The sequence below is a fragment of the Rhineura floridana genome, chromosome 1 (assembly GCF_030035675.1).
Source record: "Rhineura floridana isolate rRhiFlo1 chromosome 1, rRhiFlo1.hap2, whole genome shotgun sequence".
Taxonomy (NCBI): Eukaryota; Metazoa; Chordata; class Lepidosauria; order Squamata; family Rhineuridae; genus Rhineura; species Rhineura floridana.
In genome coordinates this window covers 102,333,665-102,342,178 of record NC_084480.1, presented here as the reverse complement: position 1 = coordinate 102,342,178, position 8,514 = coordinate 102,333,665, and positions in this window count along the sequence as shown.

The window sequence follows — 8,514 nt, the reverse complement described above, 5'->3', positions numbered from 1 at the left end:
GAGGAGCTGAAGAGAAGGTTTGCTACTGAGCCCATTCTGCGCTTTGCTGATCCGAACCACCCTTTCGTAGTGGAAGCAGATGCTTCAGATTTTGCCATCGGGGGGGTCCTGCTACAATTAGACCAAGAAGGGAAGGAGCTGCACCCCTGTGCGTACTTCTCTCGGAAGTTAAAGCCTGCAGAGAAGAACTACACAGTTTGGGAGAAGGAGCTGCTGGCCATCAAGGACTCTTTTGAAAACTGGAGACAATACCTAGAGGGGACCTCTCATCGAATTGAAGTGCGCTCCAACCACAAGAATCTTGAAAGCCTCCAAACCGCCAGAAAGCTGAACCAGAGACAGATAAGATGGTCCCAGTTCTTCACTAGGTTTAACTTCCAGATTACTTACCATGCCCAAGCCAAAAACCAGAGAGCGGATGCCTTATCCAGACAGCCACAATACAAAGAAAGTGAATCCGAGGACCAGCCTCAGTACGTAATCCCGCCAGACAAATTAACGTTGGGAGTATGCCAGCCTTCATGGGAAGAGGAACTCAAAAAGGCACAACAAGAAGATGCAGACATGCTAAAATATCAGCAGGAGACGGGACAAGGTCAAGACTCAGAAGTAACCTTTCACTGGAGAAATGGACTGTTATGGTTCAAAACCGCCAGATATGTGCCAGAAGGGGAATTAAGGCTCAGAATCCTACGCCAGTGTCATGATTCCATCACAGCGGGACACTTTGGGATTTACAAGACCATTCAGAACGTGGCCAAGGACTTCTGGTGGCCTAAAATGCGTCGGGATATTGAGAGTTATGTAAAGTCCTGCTCTGTCTGTCTGCGTACAAAAACACAAACAGGGACACCAGCAGGACTGTTACAACCGTTGCCTGTCCCACACGAACCCTGGAAGGACCTCTCCATGGATTTTATAACTGATCTACCCAAGTCCCAAGGAATGACAGCCATCTTAGTAGTGGTGGATCTACTTACCAAAATGGCACACTTTCTTCCTTGTGCAGGGGCCTTAGAGGCTAAAGAAACGGCCAAGTTATTCATAAAAGAAGTCTACCGGCTGCATGGATTGCCAAACAGCGTAGTCTCAGACCGACTCAGTTCACAGCCAAATTTTGGAGAGCAATGTGGAAACAGTTGCACACGGAATTAAAACTCTCCTCCGCCCATCACCCCCAGACAGATGGGCAGACGGAACGCTTGAACGCCGTTTTGGAAAGATATTTACGAAGTTATGTGTCCTATCAACAGACTGACTGGATATCATATTTGCATTTTGCAGAGTTCGCCTACAACAATTCTCTGCACTCCAGCACTCAACAAACCCCGTTCTTCGCTAATTATGGATTCCATCCTAAAGTCTTTCCAAGCAGCTCAGAAGGAATGCTGGTACCGGCAGCTGAGAACTTCCTTAAGGAATTGCAAGCGGCGCAACAGACACTGAAACAGCAGTTAAACGAAGCCAAAACGGAGTACAAGCGAGTTGCTGACCTGCACAGGAAGGAGGGCCCCCCCCTTCAACCGGGAGACCAGGTATGGCTGTCCACCCGCTTCCTCCAGGTGCCGGGCAAATGTAGAAAATTACAAGACAAGAGGGTGGGTCCTTTCGAAATAGAAACTCAAATCAATCCCATGGCGTACCGACTGAAGCTGCCTGACACGTTTAAAATACATCCTGTGTTCCATCGATCCCTCTTAACGAAAGCCGCCCCTCCCAGTGAGTTACGGCCGAAGGAACCTCCCGGAGCTCCACTCCTGGTAAATGAGCAGCTTGAGTTTGAAGTTGAGGAGATCTTAGATTCCAGGATCAGACGCCACAAGCAGCAGTACTTGATTCACTGGAAAGGCTATGGGGTGGCTGACAGATCATGGGAAGATGCAGCTGATGTGCATGCTCCAGAATTGGTAAAACTTTTCCATCAACATTTTCCCCACCGTCCCAAGCCAGACAAGGGGAGGGGGGCACAGCCTGGGAGGGGGGATGGTGTCGGAAGGCAGAGCTGGGGTCCCAATCCCGGGGAGCTGGATCCCGGAGAGTTGGGAGAAGAGTATTCGGATGGATGGCAGAGGGAAGGGGGAGGAACTTCCCCCCTTTGGAGCAAAGACGAAACAGAGGAACTGCCAGTGATAAGGTTGCTTAGCAACGGGGAGCCTGAGCCCTCCCTGGACATTCTCATGCCTCCCCCTCTTTCAGGCTCAGAGCAAGAGGGGAAAGAGGGAGGGCTGCTCACAGCCGAAAAGCGGGGAGGCAGTTTACCATCAGCCCCTCCCCTATCCCCCATCCTGGAATCAGAAACTTCAGAAGAGGAGGGGGTGATGCTTCCCCCCTCACCGCGCACACGCAGACAGCTGAAAAGACAGGAGAGAAGGGGGGGAAGGGGGGCAGTACCTGAGGGGCAGTTAAGGAGGAGCGAAAGATTGCGCGCCCGTTTGGCCCCTTCTTAAAGAACAGGCGGGAAGAAGTCCCTTGCTCTGTCAACTTTCTCCCAATGCCGCAGGACCTGTATCCCTGTATTGCTTCATGAGAAAACGCAGTCTTTGTTTGGACATTACCCTAATAAAACACGAATTAACTACAGCCGTTGGTCTGGTTCCTGAGTCACATCCTGGGCCTGACACAACCTATTGGTGGCTAGTGCCAATTCAGACTGGTAGAGCAGAAGGCAGGAAGACCAACATTAGGTGGATCCAGATCCCAAGATAGGCAGAGCCAAGTAATTCTAGTTTTCCCCCATTCTTCTCTGTGCTGTGTTCTACAAGGGCAACACCGAGACTGAGGAGGAGGAGGAAGCTGACGTAAGACCGCAGGCAGGTGGGGGCTGGCAGAGGGCAGACTGAGATTGGAGGAGCAGTGTCTCATTTGCCCTAATGGACCAGCTTGGGGGGGGGGTTTCTAACACAAACTCAATGAGAGGAAAGCTATTATCTGCTGAATTTCTGTCTGTCAGGCAGCAGTTAAAGGAAAAGACCCTTATTCCAAATCCCTTTTGAGATTAGTTGCCAGCTTTTTGTATAGGTCCCACTCCTGTGCCTTTAACACTGGTTTGAAACGAAAATTTAGTAGCTGAACCTTTTCTTGACATGATGGACATATGTGTAGTGTAAGTCTTCACAATCTAACTTTCTGGGTGCAGGATACTGTTAAAAGCTTCAGAGTAAGGTGTAAATGATACAGGAACCTTTTGTGGCTGTGGTTGTGCAGCTGCACCTTCTGGGTCCCAACCAAATCCAGACATCCACACTCAATGGCAGTCTAAAAACTCCTATTGCCCTGTCTCTCTATAGCTGTATATATTTTTTTGTTGGCTCATGGCTCAATGGAACCTCTTCATGTCAATATTTTGGATTATGTTTTCTATTTTGTAAATAGATGGCACAAAGTGCACTCAAGTTTAGTCATATGTATATATTGGGAATCTCATAAAAACACATAATTCTAGTTATAATTCTGGTATCACAAGGAAAGGGGTCAAGAGAAAACAAGACAATGATGACTAAAACCAGAAAAATTCTTAGTGTTTATTATCACTGAAATCTAAAGGTTTCCAGAAATTTTGGAATAAATCAGATTTGCAAGTTCCAATTCTGTTGTGAAAATAATAGAACCACTGAAATCAGAAATGTCTGTTATTTCTAAAGCTCCTACTATATAAAGCCTTAAGAATTGTCCATTTCTCAATTGCCATGAACTTGTAGCAGACTCAGTCATTACCTGTGGAATATCTCAGCTTTGCAGAAAGTCTTTAGAGGACTTGAGTGTGTCTGAATGAGAGAAATTTTATTTCTTTATTATTACATTTATATCCTACCTTTCCTCCAAGGAGCGCCTCCATCTCCACTTTATCCTCACAACAAACTTATGAGGTAGGTTAGGCTGAAGACTGTGACTGGCCCAAGGTCACCCAGCAAGCTTCATGGCTCAGTAGGGATTTGAACTCCGGTCCAATGCTCTAACCACTACACACACTTGATCTCCTATCATGTTCCTTATTAATATAACAAAGGTGTAGCAGGTGAAGAGTTTTTTTTCACCTCATTGGGCCAATACACTTTGAAGTCTGTCTGCATAATCTGTGTGTCTTCAAGTTGCTATTTCTAAAAGAACAAAAGCACGCCCAGCAAAAAAAAAGATGCCATAGTGGTAAGTCTAAAATTGCCAAGTCCACACACTGGCAGTAGTGTAGTGGCAATTCAGAAGTACAGGGTCCCTCCATGTTTGTCACACCACACCCCCTCACAGCCACACCCCCTTTTCCACTTTCCCTCATCTCCCTTGCTCTCTCTGTCATCTTGCGAGTCCATGCTCCCCTACAACAGACATCCTATGACAATCAGCATGAAAAGACTGTGTGTTAGCTACTGAGAAGAGTCTTCTCAGTGGCTGACTCATCTCCTTTCACTCTGATTGGCTCCAATTAGCACGGAAGGACAAATACTCTTCTCAGTGGTTAACATACTCCTCTGTTCATCCTGATGGGCTGGGACCCTGGTCCCAAAACAGTAATGGGTCTGCGACCCTCTGTGACCCAGGATGACTACACTCCTGTACACCTGTATCCTTAAGAATAGGGAAAATTCTTCCAGGTACTCTTTTTTGTTATGGGAGAAAAAGCACAGTTAAGGAAAAATGTATCCAGCAAAACTTCCTTTCATTCTACTCTTAAAATGTGCCCCGCCACACACCTCAAGTCTAGACCTTGCAATCTGGACTTGTTTTTTGGGGTTGTCCTCTACTATCCACATAAGGTTACAAGATCCAAGTCTTTGGGCAAAGGGTCCTATAAATGAAGGGGAAGGTGTTGCAACTGTCCTTATCATTTGTCACACAGAGGAGGGCTAGAATCTCTTCTCAATCATCCCAGGGTGCAGGACATGGAATTAATGGGCTCAAGTTGCAGGAAGCCAGATTTCAACTGAACATCAGGAAACATTTCCTAACTGTTAGAGCGGTACGACAATGGAACCAATTACCTGGGGAGGTGTTGGACTCTCTAACACTGGAGTCATTCAAGAGGCAGCTGTACAGCCACCTGTTGGGTATGCTTTGAGTTGAATTCCTGCACTGAGCAGGGGATTGGGCTCAATGGCCTTATAGGCCCTTTCTAACTCTAACATTCTATGATTAATCACACTGCTACAGTGAAAAGAGAATTAACTGATCTGGAGCAGGGAATGGAAGGATCTATCAATTTCAGTTCTCTTGGTTTTTCTATTTTTTCCAATTTTAAATTCAGTTCTCCATATATATCTCAGGAAAATTCGTGAGCATTTCAGTTAAATTTCTCCTAATAAATACATTTTTGTATGCAGCTTTGAGAGCCAGTGTGGTGTAGTGGTTAAAGTGTTGGACTATGACCTGGGAGACCAGGGTTTGAATCCCCACGCAGCCACAAAGCTCACTGGGTGACCTTGGGCCAGTCACTGCCTCTCAACCTCAGAGGAAGGCAATGGTAAAACTACCTCTGAATACCACTTACCATGAAAACCCTATTCATAGGGTCACCATAAGTCGGGATTGACTTGAAGGCAGCCCATTTCCATTTGTTCATAAAAGTTTGACTAATGCATACATTTTTGGAAGCAATGTATCCTAATATTATGCATCTTTCTATGCTGTTATCACTCTTATACTCATTTGTGTCCACACTTTCCTCTAATACATGCATTTCTGAAAATATTGTTTGGTTGGAGAACTGCATGGCAAAATTTGAATACATGCACATTTTGAAGTATGGGTGTATTTCAGTTCACATATTGTTTTGGAAATTGCAGATTTGATAGATTTAAATGCCAACTGAATGGAATTTCTCTCCCCCCTCCCATCTGAAGTGCCTAAAATTCTTGTCACTGGAAGTATACATCCGGGTGCCTCCAACCGCACTTAGTAATTTGCAATTGAAGAGTTGTCTTATCTACTTCAGCAAACAAATGACCAGAACACAGAAGCATAAACTAGAATTAGGGACATCACCTTTTTTGACAAGACTCCTGTGTCTTTAACAGCAGGATACAGACAGAAATTCAACATATGAAGCTTTCCCATCTCTGCATATCCACACTGTAAAAAGCTGCCCCTGTTGTTGCGTTTGTTTTCCCCTGCCATGCATCTATACATACAAAGGAGCCCTGACAGAATAAAAAAGCATGGAAGTGAAAGCCATAGCTCGAAAACATTCCTGCCTCTTCAAGTAATCAACCATAGATGAACAATTCACATCTGCCTTGCTTATTTGCCATTTCTAAACCTGTGCCTATGGTGAAGTTAATTCTGCTCCTCTCTTGTAAGGAGCCTCCACCACCTTGTAGCCAGCCTTCTTTGTTAGGTGGGGCAGGCAGCCACATTTCCAGATGGTGCATTAGGGGAGAGAGGCACATAGCACCAGCCAGTCCCCCTTCCCACTCACTGATGGAGAAGACATGAGGGCCAGGCCAGGGGAAGGGAAAGAAGGTGACCTTCCCCCTCATCCCTCCTCTATGGAGAGGGTGTGTTACCTTACCTAACTGACTACGTAACAGTCAAGTTAACAGAAAATTAGTATGAACACCAGGAATTAAATGATTGGCATATTTTTGTTTCATAAGAAAAAAATGATGTTAAGGGTACAGTGAACAAGGGGATACCAAAAGGTGTAAAAGAAATAAAATAGTTTATGCTATAACTAAGAAGTTAAAAACTAGTGTGGAGCTAGTATTCTCAAAATGTTGTTTTAATTTTGCATCACGACAACACTGATACAAAAAAGAAGGTTTAGAAACAGCACATTACAATGCAACCATAGCCAAGCATTTAGGGATGGTGGTGCTGAGAAGAATATGCATAACTTTCCTGTTGAAGTCAATGAGACTGAGTCCTTAACTTATAAAATATTGACTTTATGATAGACTTCCTTTCATAAGCTTATAAAAATGCTTGATAAATATGCAAGAAAGCCTTTTGAATGGTAGATTCATAATAGACCTTTTCAGAGAGAAAATAAATACTTTAGGGTGTGTTGGTTAACTTCTCCTTGAGGGTCCCTCCTCCTAGTCTTGTGGGGGGGGTCATATTCCTTTGATAGTCAAATATCTGCAATGCCTGCCTATGAGCTACTGGGCCCAAGTCAAGATGTTGGTACTAGTGTGCCCTGAATGACTTGGGGCCCAGGTACCGGAAAAGCACCTTCTCCAGTATTGCCCCACCAGCAGCGGAGGGCGGAGGCTGGCCCATTAAGGTAATTGGGGCACTACCCTACCAACTTCAGTGTGAGAGACAGACCCCACCTGCCGACTTTCTTACTTATACCAGTCAGGGGGTAGCTCTTCCTGTCACTGGCTCTGGTTTCACCTACTGTTGGTCTCTCGGCCTTTTGCCCTATCAGTCCCAATGGGCACCAGCCACCATTACTGTCTGACTACTAAGATTAGCCAGAGATGCCCTGCTTGTTGTCCCACCCTTAACTTCTGCTAGCCAAGTGGCTACATGAGACAGGGCATTCTTGGTGGTAGCTGCTCAATTGTGAAACTCCCTCATGACATCTGGTTGCCCCCACATTGGCCCTATTTAGGCACAAGGTAAAAACCTTTCTGTTTATCCAGCAGGTCTTGTGGGGGGGGGGAGGGGAGACTGCTCATTTCACTGAATCTATTATTGCTGTTTTCTGTTGTTGCTTTTCAATAGCTGGATTTGACACAATGTTTTATTTATTTATTTATTTATTTATTTATTTATTTATTTATTTATTTATTTATTTACATTTATATACCGCCCCATAGCCGAAGCTCTCTGGGCAGTTTACAGCAATTAAAAACATTAAAAACAAATATACAAATTTCAAAACACAAAAAACAATTTAAAAACACAGTTTAAAAAATTTAAAAACAATTTAAAAACACATGCTAAAATGCCTGGGAGAAGAGGAAAGCCTTGACCTGGCGCCGAAAAGATAACAGTGTCGGCGCCAGGCACACCTCGTCAGGAAGATCATTCCATTCCGTGTCAGGCTTTATAGGTTAAAACCAGCACCTTGAATCAAGCTCAGAAACATACAGGCAGCCAATGCAAGCGGGCCAGAATCAGTCTTATATGTTTGAACCATTTGGTCCCTGTTACCAATCTGGCTGCTGCATTTTGCACAAGCTGCAGCTTCCAAACCATCTTCAAAGGCAGCCCCACGTAGAGCGCATTGCAGTAATCTTACTTGGAGATTACCAGAGCATGGACAACTGAAGCCAGGTTATCCCTGTCCAGATAAGGGCGTAGCTGGGCCACCAACCGAAGTTGGTAGAAGGTGACACCGAGGCTACCTGAGCCTCAAGTGACAGAGATGGTTCTAGGAGAACCCCCAAGCTACAAACATGCTCCTTCAGGGGGAGTGCAACCCCATCCAGGACAGGTTGGACATCCTTAATGGTATTTTATTGTTAGTCAAGATTCTCTGCTTATTGAGAGGATGACAGGAGACAAAGATGAGGAAACAGAACAAATAATAAATACTGGAGGGTACAGATGGATACAAGAGTTCCACCTCCAGAG